The sequence below is a fragment of the Trachypithecus francoisi genome, unplaced genomic scaffold (genome assembly GCF_009764315.1).
Source record: "Trachypithecus francoisi isolate TF-2019V2 unplaced genomic scaffold, Tfra_2.0 Lachesis_group2, whole genome shotgun sequence".
NCBI lineage: Eukaryota > Metazoa > Chordata > Mammalia > Primates > Cercopithecidae > Trachypithecus > Trachypithecus francoisi.
In genome coordinates this window covers 152,528,733-152,546,878 of record NW_022681465.1, presented here as the reverse complement: position 1 = coordinate 152,546,878, position 18,146 = coordinate 152,528,733, and the positions used below count along the sequence as shown (strand labels likewise).

Below are 18,146 nucleotides of genomic sequence, written 5' to 3'. Positions count from 1 at the left end.
AGATGAGACTTTGGACCCTGGACTTTTGGGTTAATGGTGAAATGAGTTAAGACTTTGGGGGACCAGGTGTGGTGGCTCACGCCTGTGGTCCCAGCACTTTGGGAGGCCGAGACGGGTGGATCACGAGGTCAGAAGATCGAGACCATCCTGGCTAACACGGTGAAACCCCGTCTCTACTAAAAATGCAGAGAATTGGCCAGGCATGGTGGCAGGCGCCTGTAGTCCCAGCTACATGGGAGGCTGAGGCAGGAGAATGGCGTGAGCCTAGGGGGCAGAGCTTGCAGTGAATGGAGATCACGCCACTGCACTCCAGCCTAGGCGACACAATGAGGCTCCGTCTCAAAAAAAAAAAAAAAAGACTTTAGGGGACTGTTGGGAAGGCATGATTGGTTTGTGAGGACATGAGATTTGGGGGAGCCAGGGTCAGAATCATATGGTTTAGCTGTGTCCCCACCCAAATCTCAACTTGAATTGTGTCTCCCATAATTCCCACATGTTGTGGGAGGGACCCGGGAGAAGTAATTGAATCGTAGGGTCTGGTCTTTCTGTGCTATTCTGGTGATAGTGAATAAGTCTCATAAGATCTGATGGGTTTATCAGGGGTCTCCACTTTTGCTTATTCCTCATTTTTCTCTTGCCAGCATCATGTAAGAAGTGCTTTTCGCCTCCCGCCATGATTCTGAGGCCTCCCCAGCCATGTGGAACTGTAAGTCCAATTAAACCTGTTTTTGTTCCCAGTTTCAGGTATATCTTTTTTTTTTTTTTTTTTTTTTTTTGAGACAGAGTCTCGCTCTGTCGCCCAGGCTGGCATGCAGTCGCACAATCTCGGCTCACTGCAAGCTCCACCTCCCGGGTTCACGCCATTCTCCTGCCTCAGCTTCCTGAGTAGCTGGCACTACAGTTGCCCACCACCACACCGGGCTAATTTTTTTGTATTTTTAGTAGAGATGGGGTTTCACCATGTTAGCCAGGATGGTCTTGATCTCCTGACCTCGTGATCCACCTGCCCCGGCCTCCCAAAGTGCTGAGATTACAGGTGTGAGCTACCGTGCCCTGCCAGTTTCGGGTATATCTTTATCAGCCATGTGAAAACGGACTAATACAACGGTGAAACTTTGTCTCTACAAAAAATACCAAAATTAGCCAGGTGTAGTGGTACATGCCTGTAGTCCCAGCTACTAGGGAGGCCGAGGTGAGAGGATTGCTGGAGCTCAGGAGGTCGAGGCTTCAGTGAGCTGTGAGTGTGCCACCACTCCAGACTGGGTGACGGCATGAGGCCTTGTCTGAAAAATAAATAAGTAAATGAAGAAACAGATCCAGTGAGGTGGACTTGCCCAGTGTCACACAGCTGGAGAGCGAGAGAGTGCAGGTTTGACCCTGCTCTGAAGATTTTACTGGCTGGGCACAGTGAGTGACTCACGCCTGTAATCTCAGCACTTTGGGAGGCCAAGGCAGAAGGGTAGTTTGAGCCTAGGAGTTCAAGACCAACCTGGGAGACCCTGTCTTTACAAAAGTTACAAAAATTAGCTGCGCATGGTAGCAATCACCTTTAGTCCCAGTTACTTGGGAGGCTGAGGTGGGAGGAGTCTTGAGTCTGGGAGGTCCAGGCTGCAGTGAGCTATGATTGTGCCACTGCCCTCTAGTCAGGGTGACAGTGAGACCTTGTCTCTAAAGAAAAAAAAGGTTTCACAGTAGGCCCTGCAATTGTGTGAAGACAGGGATCTCAGGGTGGGGGCCTAGGAGTAAGGACTCTACCATGGCTGGTAATGGCCCCAGTTCTGGGGTCCCCACCCTCTGAGCCTACACCCAGTCCTCAGAGGTATAGGCTGAGGAGTGTTCTTTCTCAAGGTGAACCAGGCCCCTGTCTCTGGATTTTTTTTTTTTTTTTTTGAGATGGAGTCTTGCTCTGTTGCCCAGGCTGGAGTGCAGTGAGATCTCGGCTCACTGCAATCTCCCCCTCCCGGGTTCAAGCAATTATCTGCCTCAGCCTCCTGAGTAGCTGGGATTATAGGCTCTCATCACCACTTCTGGCTAATTTTTTGTATTTTCAGTAGAGACAAGGTTTCACCATCTTGGCCAGGCTGGTCTTGAACTCCTGACCTCGTGATTCACCTGCCTCAGCCTCCCAGAAGTGCTGGGATTACAGGCGTGAGCCACTGCGCCTGTATAATTTTTTTTTTTTTTTTTTTTGAGACGGAGTTTCACTCTTGTCACCTGGGCTGGACTGGACTGCGATGGCATGGTCTCGGCTCACTGCAACATCTACCTCCCAGGTTCAAGTGATTTTCCTGCCTCAGCCTCCTGAGTAGCTGGGATTATAGGCGCCCGTCATCACGCCTGGCTAATTTTTGTATTTTTAGTGGAAATGGGGTTTCACCATGTTGGCCAAGCTGGTCTCGAACTCATGGCCTCAGGTGATCCACTTACCTCCTTCCAAAGTGCTGGGATTACAGGCATAAGCCACTGCACTCGACCTGCCTCTGGATTTTTGAAGTTGGTCCTTACAGCTCCCTGTAAGGTGAGAACTATTCCTGTTTTATAGGTGAAGATACTGAGACCCAGAGTCAGAGTCAGTCCCCTAAGCAAGTCAGCAGGGCAGTGCCAGTCTCAAACTCAGGACTCCTGACTCCATGTTGATATTCTTTCTGTTGGAGGCAGGTGTCTTCAGGTAATTTGAGAACAGAAGTCCTTTTTGGTTCCCTTCCCCAAACCTGGGTTGCCACAAACATGAGACTAAGGGCAAGTTAGGGGAGGGTGTAGATCCTAAAAACCAACTCCCAATAGCAACACCAGTGTTAATTTAGCAGCGGATGTGTATTGATGGCTCACTTTGTGCCGGGCATGGTGCTTCTGTGTGCATGTGTTTGCAGCCTCAGAATCCTCCTCAACACAGTGCTTCAGACAGCGACTGTCAGCCAACGGGAAAAGACATAGGCCTGCAGTTCAGATCAGCCCATGTTAGTGAGCAGCAGGCATGAGGAGAGAACTGGCCAGTACTGGGGAGAACAAGGCCAGCATCTAGGAGGCAGATGTGAGACAATGGCGATAATGTAGGGGAACAGCTAGACTGTGGGGACACAGACATGGGGCCCCTGATGTCAAACTGAGGGGTTTGACAAGAAAGGTTTCTTGGAGGAAGTGATATTTCAGCTGAACTCCTCTGCACCCTTAGGTGTTCCCCAAACCAGAGTATGCCCCATCCTACCTCATACCATCCATCCTCCAAGATGATGAGAGTTAGGGGTTCAATAGGATTGAGCCAGGCAAAGAAGATAGGGTGGCAAGGAAGAGTTCCCAGTTCTAGGCTGGGAGAATAGCACCCCAGAGGCCTGAAATAGGAAGGAGGGCAGCCTATCTGTGGAACTTAAAGATGCTAAATGAGGGCCGGGCGCGGTGGCTCACGTCTGTAATCTCAGCACTTTGGGAGGCCGAGGCAGGCGGATCACGAGGTCAGGAGATTGAGACCATCCTGGCTAACACGGTAAAACCCCATCTCTACTAAAAATACAAAAAATTAGCCGGGCGTGGCGGTGGGTGCCTATAGTCCCAGCTACTCAGGAGGCTGAGGCAGGAGAATGGTGTGAACCTGGGAGGCGGAGCTTGCAGTGGGCCAAAATCGTGCCACTGCACTCCAGCCTGGGTGACTGAGTGAGACTCCGTCTTAAAAAAAAAAAAAAAAAAGATGCTAAATGAGGCAGAAGGTGGAGTATAAAGGGGCAGAGGGGAGGGCAGGGGAGGGCATTCATTTAGGGCACTGCAGACCAGGAGAAGAGGTCTGGGCTTAATGTTGTGGCATAGGGGTCCACTGATCTAGCTTCCCATCCGCCCCTCACATGGTACTTTCTTATCTCCAAGACCTTCTCACATCAGCCAGATTCACCCAATACTTCTTGGGAGTAGGTGGAGCAGGGGTCACCATGGCCATTTTACAGATAAAGAAACTGAGTCTCAGAGGTTACAATGCTGGTCCACTTTGCCTGGCTGGTAAGAGGGGGAGTGGGCCTGGGTTCTGAGCCAAAGTCCTGGACTATTTGCAGGACCATCAGTGTGGATTCTGGAGGACGGATGGTATGGAGTAGGGTAGGGCACAGTCTGGTTTGGGGAACCCCTAAGGGTGCAGAGGGAGGGTGAGGATTCCTGCCAAAGCTCCAGGCTGGAGGGAACTGCGACCTCCCTCCTGCAGTCCATCCGCAGTGGCCGAATGGGGTGAGTCAGCCTGGATGAAGTCACCTACTTCCATGCAGACTGCGCCCCCTGACGTGGGAGGCGCCTGTCAGGGGCACCAGCCGAGACTGAGGACAGGCTGGGCAGCGCTCCAGGTCACTGTGTGGCAGCTGATTTAGGGGGACTGGAAATGTCCAGAGCCATCAGAAGCAGCTGGGTGTCTGGGGCCTTGACGCCCATAAGTCATACTGCTGCCTACTGTTCCCTGCATTGCTACCCCAGGGGTCTGTGAAGACTCGCCAGGGACTGGGCTCATCAAAATCAGTTTATACCAAAGGAAATTAATTTTTGCCTCTCTGAGATGGGGTGTGGGGAAGGGAGGTTGGCTCCAGAGGTAGGCCTGTGACAGCACTGCAGGGAGGGGTTGGATCCCACAGTGTGACCACAATGGCACTGATCGAAGAGCCTCAGGGCTAGAGGGCCTGCGCATTCTATAGAGTGGGTGACTGAGGTTCAGAGTAGCCTCCTAGTCTTTGGGACCAGAACCCAGATTTTGTTCTTTTTTTTTTTTTTTTTTTTTTGAGACGGAGTCTTGCTCTGTCGCCCGGGCTGGAGTGCAGTGGCCGGAACTCAGCTCACTGCAAGCTCTGCCTCCCGGGTTTACGCCATTCTCCTGCCTTAGCCTCCCGAGTAGCTGGGACTACAGGCGCCCGCCACCTCGCTCGGCTAGCTTTTTGTATTTTTCAGTAGAGACGGGGTTTCACCGTGTTAGCCAGGATGGTCTCAAACTCCTGACTTCCTGATCCGCCCGTCTCGGCCTCCCAAAGTGCTGGGATTACAGGCTTGAGCCACTGCGCCCGGCCAGATTTTGTTCTTTATTAGTCTGTCTTTATTCATTTATGTCCTCCCTCACTCCTGTTCCTTCTTTCCTTCTCTATCTCCATAAGTATTTACACTGGCACCTGCTATGTGCCAGGCACTGTCCTGTGTGGTAAGGACACAGAGATGCACAAGACAGACCAAGTCCTGCTCTCATGGGGCATGCAGTCTGGTTGAATAAGACAGACTGGTCATAGCTAAATAAGAAAGTATCAGATGGGGAGGAGTGCTAGATGAGCATTAAAGTAGAGTGATGTGAGGCGAGGCACAGTGGCTCACACCTGTAATCCCAGCACTTTGGGAGGCCGAGGCGGGTGGATCACCTGAGGTCAGAAGTTCGAGACCAGCCTGGTGAAACCTTGTCTCTACTAAAAATACAAAAATCAGATGGGCGTGGTGGTGGATGCCTGTAGTCCCAGCTACTCAGGAGGCTGAGGCAGGAAAATCGCATGAACCTGGGAGCTGGAAGTTGCAATGAGCTGAGATCACACCACTGCACTCCAGCCTGGGTTACAGAACAAAACTCTGTCTCAAAAAATAAATAATAAAAATAAAAGCAAAAATTAGCTGGGTGTGGTGACGCACTTGTAGGCCCACCTATTCAGGAGGCTGAGATAGGAGGATCGCTTGAGCCCAGGAAGTTGAGGCTGCAGTGAGCCGTGATTGTGCCAGTGCACTCCAGCCTGGGTGACAGAGCAAGACCCTGTCTCGAAAAAAAAAAGATAAAATAGGAGTTGTCAAAGAAACCTTCAATGAGGCAGCTGGCCCAGACCCAGGATCTGCTTCCACTCTTCTTGAGCTCCAGGCTTCTTTGTGGTGAGGGTGAGCAGCTGTGTCAGCCCTTTCCCTGCCCAGTTTTACTTGTGTCCCTGTCTGTCAGGAGCCCTTAGCGGCTCCCCATTGCTCAGTAACAACAGTTCTCAGTTCTTGAGTGATTACCTTAGTCTGGGCATAGAGCCTTTTTGTAAATCCGTACAACAACCCTGCTAGGCAGATACCATTATTATTTCCATTTTACAAATGAGGAAACTGAGGCTTGGAGAGGAGAAGAGATTTTTTCCAAGGTACCTCAACTGGTTGGTGACAAAGCCAGGATTCAGATTCACTGAGCCATTAGTTGCCACTGCTGATGGAATGAAGTCCACTGCCTTCCCTGGAGTCACAGCTTTGCTCTACCTGCTCAGGACCCACTTTCCCACCATCCTGTGCTCCACAGACTGAACAAATAGCCACTTCCATCTCCCTAAATACTACACAGGTTCCCACCTGAGAACCCTTCTTTGCCTGTGCTGTTCCCTCCACCTAGAGTCCCCTCGCCTCCCCACATAAGCAAGGGGGTGCCCTTTATCTCTTATGCCCCCACAATTCTATTTGTGAGGCTCTCTGGGCCCTTATCACACACATTTTGTGTGCCCAGGGATTGGAGGTGTGACAGACTGGTATTTAGGTCTAAGTCTTTTTTTTTTTTTTTTTGAGATGGAATTTTGCTCTTGTCACCCAGGCTGGAGTGCAGTGGCATAATCTCGGCTCACTGCAACCTCCGCCTCATGGGTTCAAGCGATTCTCCTGCCTCAGCCTCCCGAGTAGCTGGGATTACAGGTGCACACTACTATGCCCAGGTAATTTTTGGTAGAGATGGGGTTTCATCATGTTGGTCAGGCTGGTCTCAAACTCCTGACCTCGTGATCCATCTGCCTGGGCCTCCCAAAGTGCTGGGATTAAAGGCATGAGCCACCACGCCCAGCCTTTTCTTTTTTTCCTATATGGAGTTTCCCTCTTGTTGCCCAGAATGGAGTGCAGTGGTGTCATCTCAGCTCACTGCAACCTCTGCCTCCCGGGTTCAAGCAATTCTCCTGTCTCAGCCTCCTGAGTAGCTGGAATTACAGGTGTGTGCCACCACACCTGGATAATTTTTTTGTATTTTTAGTATAGACAGGGTTTCACCATGTTGGCCAGGCTGATCTCAAACTCCTGACTTCAGGTGATCCACCCACCTTAGCCTCCTAATGTGCTGGGATTATAGTGTGAGCCACTGCCTTTTTTTTTTTTTTTTTTAAGAGACAAGGTCTCACTCTCTTGCCCAGGGTGGAGTGCAGTGGCAGGATCTCGTCTCACTGCAACCTCAATCTCCCACGCTTAAGTGATCCTCCCACCTCAGCCTTCCAAGTAGTGGGGACTACCAGTGTGTGCCACCATGCTCAGCTAATTTTTTTTTTTTTGAGACAGAGTCTCGCTTTGTTGCCCAGGCTGGAGTGCAGTGGCGCAATCTCGGCTCACTGCAAGCTCCGCCTCCCAGGTCCACGCCATTCTCCTGCCTCAGCCTCTCGAGTAGCTGGGACTATAGGCGCCCACCCCCACACCCGACTAATTTTTTGTATTTTTAGTAGAGACGGGGTTTCACCATGTTAGCCAGGATGGTCTGGAACTCCTGACCTCGTGATCCGCCTGCCTTGGCCTCCCTAAGTGCTGGGATTACAGGTGTGAGTCACTGCGCCCGGCCTAATTTTTTTTTTTTTTTTGAGACAGAGTCTTGCTCTGTCGCCCAGGCTGGAGTGCACAGGTGATCACAGCTCACTGCAAGCTCCGCATCCCAGGTTCACGCCATTCTCCTGCCTCAGCCTCCGAGTAGCTGGGACTACAGGTGCCCCCCAGCACGCCGGCTAATTTTTTGTATTTCTATTAGAGAGGGGTTTCACTGTGTTGGCCAGGATAGTTTCGATCTCGTGACCTCATGATCCACCTGCCTTGGCCTTCCAAAGTGTTGAGATTACAGGTGTGGTCCACCGCGCCCGGCTAATTTTTATATTTTTGTAGAGACAGAACCTCCGTATATTGCCCAGGCTGGTCTCGAACTCCCAGGATCAAGTGATCCTTCCGCCTTCGCCTCCCAAAATCCTGGGATTACAGGCATGATCCACCATGCCTGGCCTGGGGCCTGGGTTTAAATCTTATTTATATTACATATTGGCTCTGTGATCTTGAGAGGGCAACAAACTTTATAAGCCTCAGAGTTTTTGTTTGTTTGTTTTTATTAATAAAATGGGACTGTAGTGGGGAGCAAATAGATGATAAATGCTCAGCATAACTCAGGAGGCTGAGATGGCAGGATGGCTTGAGCCTAGGACTTCAAAGCTGCAGTGCACTGCCCTCCAGCCTGGATGACAAAGCCAGTCTTTTAGACTGTGTGTGGTGGTTCATGCCTGTAATCCCAACAATTTGGGAGCCCAGGAGTTCCAGACCAGCCTGGGCAACAGAGCAAGACCCTGACTCTAAAAAAATTAAAAAATTAGCCAGGCATAGTGGTATGTGTCTGTATTCCCAGTTACTCTGGAGGCTGAGGTGGGAGGATAACTTGAGCCAGGGAGGTCAAGGCTGCAGTGAGCCATGATTGTGCCACTGCACTACACTACAGGTGACAAAGCAAGGCCCCATCTTTTTATTTTTCTTTTGAGACAGAGTCTCTTTCTGTTGCCCAGGCTGGAGTGCAATGGTGTGATCTCAGCTCTCTACAACCTCCGCCCCCCATGTTCAAGCGATTCTCCTACCTCAGCCTCCTGAGTAACTGGGATTACAGGCATGCACCACCACGTCCAGCTAGTTTTTGTATTTTTAGTAGAGATGGGGTTTCACCATGTTGGTCGGGCTGGTCTTGAACTCCTGACCTCAGGTGATCCACTCACCTCGGCCCCTCAAAGTGCTGGGATTACAGGTGTAAGCCACCACACCCGGCCACAGTCCATGCCACTGCACCCAGCTCAATAATTAATTGTTTTATATGGGCAACTGACATTTTTTTCATTTTATATGAAGCACTTTTAGAAAACGTTGCTGTTTTTATTGATCTACTATAAATTATTATTTAAGTACAAACAGCGGTTATACATATAGCTTCAAGCAAGGCCCCCAGCTCCCTTTCAAACAGACTGCTACCTGAAGTCCTTGCTGAATAGGAGTTTGGGAGCTGCCTCTGTCCAGCCACATACACATGCTCATGCACACGCACGTGCACACACACACACACCCCCTCCATGAGGGTTGGAAAGACCTCAGCTCCTTTCATGGCGGTGTTATCTTCAGTCACCTTCACGGATGACACCAGGTTGAGTAGCATTAACAGATGAGCTAATCCTTTGGTAGGCCAGGAAATATACACCTTGAGGTGGGAGAGGGGACAGGGATTCCTCCCTAAAGATCTGCAACCTGGTGGGACACCGTGGCTCATGTCTGTAATCCTAACACTTTGGGAGGCTGAGGTAGGTGGATCCCTTGAGCCCAGGAATTCAAGAACAACATGGTGAAACCTTGTCTCTACAAAATTAAAAAAAAAAAAAAAATTAGTCGCCTGTAATCCCAGCACTTTGGGAGGCCAAGAGGGGCAGATCACGAAGTCAGACTGAGACCCATTCTGGCTAATATGGTGAAACCTCGTCTCTACTAAAAATACAAAAAATTAGCCGGGCACGGCAGTGTGCGCCTGTAATCCCAGCTACTCGAGAGACTATGCAGGAGAATCGCTTGAACCTGGGAGGCAGAAGTTTTAATGAGCCGAGATCACACCACTGCACTCCAGCCTGGGCAACAGAGAGAGACTCCATCATCTCCAAAAAAATAAAAAGTAATAAAATAAAAAAATTAGCTGGGCATGGTGATGCAGGCCTATGGTCCCAGCTACTCCGGAGACTGAGACAGATCACTTGAGCCTGGGAAGTTGAGGCTGCAGTGAACCATGCACTCCAGCCTAGGTGACAAAGTGACAAAATCAATAAAAACTATTTGCAACCTTTCTCTGCCCATTTTGTAGGGTACTCACTGAGCCCAATTTCAGGGCTGGGAAGACTGGACTGAAGTGCCGGTGGGGTCTATCCTGGGGCTATTTTTCCGGGTGTGGATATTGATCGCTTTAGAAGTGCAGAGACAGTCAATGAGAGGCTGGAACTTGGTTGTGTTTCCTGTTGGGGCCACAGGCAATGGAAACAGAGCTTCTAGAGGAAGGGGCTCTGTCCAGAGGACAACACTGAAGTGTGAGGGCCCAGCAGTCTGGCTGGTCTACCGGGTGCAGCTGCCCCTCTCCATCCTTATCTCTCCACTGGCTGGGGTCTGAGCAGCAGTTTGGAAACCTTAGATGGAAGCTAGAAAAACTAACCAATTGGCTGGAAATTTGGGTATAAGAAGAGAACAATGGGGCTGCAGACCCGAAAACGACCCTCTCTTTTTTGGTTCATGGTGCCTGAGAATTTCAAGAGACCCTTTGCCTGGAGGGACATGGAGACCTGGGAGCAGCTAGGCCTTCAGGTGTCCCTGTGGGCCTGGTAGTCCCTCCTTTTCTCCCTCCCCAGTTTCCCACAGCCCCAGGTACCTAGGGACAGCAGAGGCCTTGCAGCGAGTGGCAGAGCAGATAATGTGTGGTATGGGGAGGGGAGAGAGCTCCTTAGGCCTTTCTGGGCACCCCTTACCCCCTCCCGCCTTGAGCAGTGGGAGTCCAGCCATCCTTCTTATGCTTTTGGTTATTTGGTCAATAACCCATGAGCCAGGTGTTGTGCTAGAGGCTGTACTCCTGGGACCCAGAAAAAATGTATCCCTATGGGAACCCTCAAGCATGTCACCATCAGGAGAAGGGAGCCAAACCAGTGACACCTGATGGATTTAGGACTGGGGATGCTTACAACAAAGCCTCCTGATCTGGTTTGAGAGGCTGGGGAAGGCTGCCTGAAAGAAATGACTATCTGGGTTCCAATGATAGCCCTGTGACCTTGGAAGAGTTATTTAACCTCACTGTGCTTGACTTTCCTCATCTTTAAAATGGGCATAATAAGGCCAGATACAGTGGCTCACACCTCTAATCTCAGCATTTTGGCAAGGTGAGACAGGAGGATTGCTTGAGGCCGGGAGTTTGAGACTAGTCTGGGCAACACAGGGAGACCTCCCTCTCTAAACTAAAATAATTTTTTTATGATTTATTTATTTATTTATTTATTACAGGCGTGAGCTACCACACCTGGCTAAAAAAATTTTTTTTTAATGAGCATCATAATAGTACTATTTCAAAGGTTGTTGTGAGGATTCAGTGAGTTAATATGTACATGTAAATCCACTAGAACAGTGCCTAGCACACAGTGCATGCTCTGTACGTGTTAAATAAAATATAAAGACAGCTACCAGCCAGGCACAGTGGCTCACACTTGTAATCCCAGCACTTTGGGAGGCCAAGGCAGGTGGATCACTTGAGGTCAGGAATTCGAGACCAGCCTGGCCAACATGGTGAAACCCCATCTCTACTAAAAATACAAAAATTAGCTGGCCATGGGGGCGCATGCCTGTAATCTCAGCTACTCAGGAGATTGAGGCAGGAGAATCACTTGAACCTGGGAGATGGAGGTTGCAGTGAGCTGAGATCGCACCACTGCACTCCAGCCTGGGTGACAGAGCAAGACTCTGTCTCAATAAATAAATAAATAAATAAATAAATAAATAAATAAATAAAAACAGCTACGACTTGGGTGAGTCGGACTTGGCAATGGGTGAGAAAGCAGGTCCTAGGCAAGGAGGATGAAGACCTGCATGCTCGACAGCAGGCTTCTTCAGGGGACTCCCCTCTGTCCTTCCGTGTCCCTGGATGGGGTGGCTGGTGACTCTCCTGGTCTAAGACCTGGCTTCATAACTCTGCCCCCTTCCCTCTGCTGCCTCAGTGTGGTCTTGAGGTTGCTCAGTCTTCGACCTGAGATGTGACTGAGTCCATGGCCCAGCTTTGCCCACTTACCCCTTCCTCTGATGGTGCTGCAGCTCCCTGTGAGCCCACCCCAGGCTGGGCAGGGCGGTGTGGTGCTGGGGACCCCCCTGTGAGCATCTGGAGCTCCCTGTTTGGTGGGGCAGCACAGATGAGTAACTGGCTCAGCCCAGGGATCAGGAGGGCTTCTTGGGGGAGGTGCTCTCTGAACAACGTCCTAAAGGAAAATGAAAAGTTCTCCAGAGAAGAGGAGGGGAGGGAATTCCCAGGCAGAGGGAACAAGCTGCACAAATGTTGGGAGGGAGAAAGATCCTGACTCAGGAGAAATAAGACCCCAGTATAGTTCAAGCTCTGGACTTGGGGGCCTTCTTCTGGCATGTTTTATCCTGAGGCCTGAGTTTCTTCTTGCTTGCCCTCTGGCCCAAGCACTGGTAGTGGCCTAAGAAGTTAAAGTCCAGTCTTGCTCCGGGGCCAGCCCAGGAGCTGGGGGTAGGGGTGCCAGTTGCCCAGGTCCCTCCCTCCCACTTCAGAGCTGGGAGTGTTTGGCAAAGCAACAACGCCGCCTTTGTGTCCCTCTGTGGGTCCAGGCACGTCTAGCCCAGCCTAGGCGGCTGCTGGTTTCAGTGCCCTGTGATCCCAGCCAGGCGGTGCAGGGCAGTGCAGGCAGGGTGCGCTTCCTCAGGGCCCTGTGGCTGCCTCATGTCCCTTGCACCCCCGCAGGGTTCCCCAGGTGGGAAAGCCTGTGCCACGGAGTGCATGGGCACGTGTGGGGCTGGTAGTGTGGGCCCAGAGTGGGCAGTGGTGAGTGGGGGTTTGCACAGAAGCTGGAGAAGGACATCCAAAGGTTCCTGTGTGCCGCAGCATGCACCCGAGGGGCATCCCGGGTTGAGTCCATGAGTGTGCATTTGGGTGAGGACATGATTCTGGGTGTGAGGGGTCTTGCTTGAGCACACGAGCAGCCCCCAGCCTGCTCAGAACAGAGCACTGCTGTCTCTGCTGCGCCAACAATGAGGCCTCTCTGTCTCAGCGCATAATGTCCCCTCTGTATTGTCTGCTGCACCGCTGTGGTGACGATAATTTTAAGGCCCAAATCCTTTTCGTGGGTGAGGGTGAGGGTTGGGTTGGGGATAGGGCAGGGTGGAAGCCTTCTGGGGAGGGTGGGAGCTCCGGGGCTGTGTTTCAGCTCTACGTGTGTGGTGGTCTGTTGTATGTTTGGGGCCTTCCCCTACGTACTCACAACCCCTACAAGGGCAGCAGAGAGAAGTCAGGGACTCCCAGAAGCCTCTGCCAGAACCCCTTGCCCTGAAGTCATGTGGTCCCCGCCCTGCTCCAAGCCCTCCTCCCCCACCCTGCCCGCCCAGACTTCAAAGGCACTCTCTCTCTCTGGGAGCCCCTTTTGGTCCCTGCCTGCCTCTGCTGATCCAGGCTTTCTGCAGGCCTATTCCTGTCTTTCCTATCCTGAAACCACTAGGCCAGCAGCTGTCAACCTTTTTGTTCCCGGGACTCCTTTACATGCTTAATAATTACTAAGGACCCCCAAAGAACTTTTGTTTACAAGAGTTATATCTGTCAAGACTTGCTATATTAGAATTCAGACTGGGAAAATTTAAAAACAGGTATTTATTCATTTTATTTATTTATTTATTTATTTTGAGATGGAGTTTTGCTCTGTCGCCCAGGCTGGAGTGCAGTGGCATAACCTCGGCTCACTGCAACCTCCTCCTCCTGGGTTCAAGTGATTCTCCTGCCTCAGCCTCCCGAGTAGCTAGGACTACAGGTTCACACCACCATGCCCTGCTAATTTTTTTTTTTTTTTGAGACAGAGTCTCACTCTGTCATCCAGGCTGAGTACAGTGGTGTGATCTTGGCTCACTGCAACCTCTGTCTCCTGGGTTCAAGCGATTCTCATGCCTTGGTCTCCTGGGATTACAGGCATGCACCACCATGCCTGGCTAATTTTTGTATTAGTAGAGACGAGGTTTCACCATGTTGGCCAGGGTGGTCTCAAACTCATGACCTCAAGTGATCCTCCTGCCTTGGCCTCCCAAAGTGCTGGGATTACAGATGTGAGCCACTATGCCTGGTCAATAATAATTCATTTTAAAATAACAGTAATAATACCATTACCTGTTATCATAGATAATATATTTTTATGAAAAATAGCAACCTTGACTGGCTCAGTGGCTCATGCCTGTAATCCCAGCACTTTGGGAGGCTGAGGCGGGCAGATCACTTGAGGTCAGGAGTTCGAGACCAGCCTGGCCAACATGGTGAAACCCCATCTACACTAAAAATACAAAAATTAGCCGGATGTGGTGGCATGCACCTGTAGTCCCAGCTACTCAGGAGACTGAGGCACAAGAATCTCTTGAACCTGGGAGGCAGAGGACATGAGCCGAGATCGCACCACTGCATTCCAGCCTGGGTGACAGAGCAAGACTCCTTCTCAACTAAGAAAAAAAGAAAGAAAGAAAGAAAAATAACCTTGTTTTCTTTTTTTTTTTTTTTTTTTTGAGGCGGAGTCTCGCTCTGTTGCCCAGACTGGAGTGCAGTGGCCGGATCTCAGCTCACTGCAAGCTCCGCCTCCGGGTTCACGCCATTCTCCTGCCTCAGCCTCCCGAGTAGCTGGGACTACAGGCGCCCGCCGCCTCGCCCGCTAGTTTTTTGTATTTTTAGTAGAGACGGGGTTTCACCGTGTTCGCCAGGATGGTCTCGATCTCCTGACCTCGTGATCCGCCCGTCTCAGCCTCCCAAAGTGCTGGGATTACAGGCTTGAGCCACCGCGCCCGGCTTTTTTTTTTTTTTTTTGAGACGGAGTCTGGCTCTGTCGCGCAGGCTGGAGTGCGGTGGCTGGTTCTCAGCTCACTGCAAGCTCCGCCTCCCGGGTTTACGCCATTCTCCTGCCTCCGCCTCCCAAGTAGCTGGGACTACAGGCGCCCGCCTCGTCGCCCGGCTAGTTTTTTGTATTCTTTAGTAGAGACGGGGGTTTCACCGTATTAGCCAGGGTGGTCTCGATCTCCTGACCTTGTGATCCGCCCGTCTCGGCCTCCCAAAGTGCTGGGATTACAGGCTTGAGCCACCACGCCCGGCCAACCTTGTTTTCTAGAACAAAACAAAATGAGCAAGAAGAGTGGTACTGTTTTTACATTTTTGCAAATCTCATTAATATTTGGTTTAATAGAGCAAACAGGCCTCATGGGACTGGGCTGGATTCTCATATCTGCTTTTACTTTGAATTGGTGGTGATTATAGATAGGCACATAATTTTGTTTTTGTTGTGGTTAAAGTATATGAGGAAAACCTGGCCTCACACAGATTTATAGTTGAAAGAGTGAGTAGTGCTTTATTAACCTTTTCAGATAATTTGATACTACACCAAAACTCGACAAGTGGTAGTTTCCTAAAGGTTAATATCATTTGGGGCCTGAAACCATATCAATGAGCTTTTCATATTCTGTTACTATTAAAGTCCACTTGTCTAACTCACATTTTGAGTGGATCTTTTATCCACACATGATTTTATAACAGCATGCATGTCATTTAGAACATTTTTCTGGGCTGGGTGCGGTGGCTTGCGTCTGTAATCCCAACACTTTGGGAGGCCGAGGCAGGCGGATCATGAGGTCGGGAGTTCAAGACCAGCCTCGCCAAATGGTGAAACCCTACCTCTACTAAAAATACACACACACACACACACACTCCCAAACTAGCTGGGCTTGGTGGCAGGTGCCTGTAATCCCAGCTACTTGGGAGGCTGAGGCAGGAGAATCACTTGAATCTGGGAGATGGTGGTTGCAGTGAGCCCAGATCTCACCACTGCACTCCAGCCCGGGTGACAGTGTGAAACTCCGTCTCAGGGGAAAAAAAAGAAAATTTTTCTGGGCACAATGCCGGAGTCCCAGCTACTTGGAAGGCTGAGGCAGGAGGATTGCTTGAGTCTAGGAGTTCGAAGCTAGTCTGGGCAACATAGCAAGACTCTGTCTCTAAGAAATGAACAACAAACAAAATAATTTTTTAAATAAAAAATATTAGTTCACTGAGTTATGAAGATCTCTCAAGTATTAACACATTTCATTATGCCATATTAAAAAATCACATCCGTGGATGTGATTGACAATTTCTTCAGAAATGTACCAGGAACCTATGAAGCTTATGGTGTTATAGTGTTGTATACCTGTCTTTCAAAATTTAAATTTCGCTTAAAAACTACAATTTTATACATAAGCAGAATATGCAAAATAAAAATAGAATTTTAACTGGGCATAGCGGTGTGTTCCTGTAGACCCAGCTATTCAGGAAGCTGAGACGAGAAGATCCTTTGAGCCCAGGAGTTTGCATCCAGCCTGGGTAACATAATGAGACCTGTCCCCAAAAACAAACAAAAAAAAAAAACAAAAAAAAAAAGACTGTTATCATTGGCACCAAATACTGTGTGTTGTTTTCCTTGAAGTGACTGACTGACTTCATTATTTGTGAGAGAATAACTGCCAAATATCTAAGACTGCCTGTCAGTCTTTCTGTCAAGTAAAAGTGACGTGCCATAAAAAAATCAGCTAGTTCAGCTCGCAACTCAAACAATAGCGTAAGTGCTTTTCTTGAGGCAGCCAACATACTTTGGTGTGTGTGTGTATATATATGTGTGTGTGTGTGTGTGTGTGTATATATATATATATATATATATTTTTTTTTTTTTTTTTTTTTTTTTTTTGAGACAGAGTCCTGCTCTGTTGCCCAGTCTGGGATGCAGTGGCGGGATCTCGGCTCACCACAACCTCTCCCTCCTGGGTTCAAGCGATTCTCCTGCCTCAGCCTCCCAAGTAGCTGGGACTACAGGTGCATGCCACCACACCCAGCTAATTTTTGTATTTTTATTAGAGACGGGGTTTCACTATGTTGGCCAGGCTGGTCTCGAACTCCTGACTCGTGATCTGCCCACTTCGGCCTCCCAAAGTGCTAGGATTACAGGCATGAGTCACCACGTTCGGCCAACTCTGGTATGTTATAGAAGCGTTTTATGTGAATTCTGTGTACATGTGCCGAATATGACTCCTAGTACAGTTTGATTTGTGTTAAGCCACCAACAGTTTTACCTACTGTGGCTTAGACATAATAAAGAAGTCAAATAATGTCTTAGTATTATTAGTAAAATAATTTTGACCTCACCCACCCCTGAAAAGCTCTGGGAGACTCCCAGGGGTCTGTGAACCCTGCTTTGGGAATCATGTACTTGTTGCTCTGTCTCTTCGGCGCTCAGGGGTGATGGGCCGTGTCTTTCATATTTTGCTGATTAGGCCACTGGGGTCCAGCAGAGCCCCACATGGGTCCTCATCTCTCATTCCAGCACTGAAGTGAGAATTTTTTTTTCCTGGCAGTGACTGGGGAGGTTTCTTGGGGGGATGGCATTGATTTTGATGGATGGAGAGGCCACCAAAAGTGGGGGCTGGGAATGCACCCTTGGTGGAGGAAACAGCATTGGTGAAGGCCTGGAGAAAAGAGCTCTAGATGGGGTCAGATAACTAGGACCCTCAAATGCCAGTGCCAGGGCAGTGGGCACCACAGAGCAGTGCCCAGAGATGGGAAGCAATGGATGAGATGTGCCAGGGACAGGGAAAGCCAGAGAGGAGGGCCTTTGTCCTTCATGAGGAGGCCTTCCCAAGCTCGCTGGCCTCAGGGCTGTGTTCTCAGGGTTGGGTTGATGTGTGGCCACTGAGATGAACTTACCCTTCCTGACTGATCATGATTGGCAGAGGGTGGTCTGCTGCCCAGAACTCCCTGCTGACAAGTGTCTCCACACCTGCACTGACACTCAACCTCTCTTTGCCTTTGTATTGGCTTTTATGGTGACAGTGAGTAGCCTCATCCAGTTTCTTATGCCATGCATGAGTGTGAGGGTGACCTGGGCAGAGGTGGCTGCTGAGAGGAGACATTGGTAGTGACACGTCAGTGTGATTAGGGGTGAGAGTCCTGACTTTTTTACCACAAAAAAACCTGCTTGTTGCAGGCACTGATGCCTCAGCCTGAGTCCTATAAAAGTGGGGGTTGCAGAGCTGACCCCAACACACCCCCACCCTGGGCCCGGCCTGCCCTCTTCCTCTTCCAATGGCCCTGTGTCCCTACCCCAACCTGTCCCTGAGCTGCTGGTCTGGTATGGGGAGACAGACCTCTGCTTCGGTGCAAGACTGGCCTCACACCTCCTGCTGCGCACATCTGTGCTCCTGAGCTATGTACCTGGGCTGGGTTGTGCCACACGTGTTCGCAGCCATGCTGTGTGACGGTGTGGATACACACTGCGCTGGGTGCACATGGCGTGCTGTGTGTCACAGACATTGAGAGCTTGTGTACCTTGCCGTGAACACTGAATCGCTGTTTGTTTCTGTGC

At 50.0% G+C, this 18,146-nt stretch overlaps 1 long non-coding RNA gene across 1 annotated transcript in view; it reads left to right on the top strand.

Moving 5' to 3' along the window:
* The first annotated feature begins 653 nt into the window (after positions 1 to 653).
* Positions 654 to 18,146, top strand: part of LOC117065770 — a 29,005-nt gene continuing 11,512 nt past the window's right edge. Inside the window, exon 1 of the long non-coding RNA XR_004430032.1 lies at positions 654 to 706. This is a non-coding gene — a long non-coding RNA (uncharacterized LOC117065770). The remainder of the gene's footprint in view (positions 707 to 18,146) is intronic.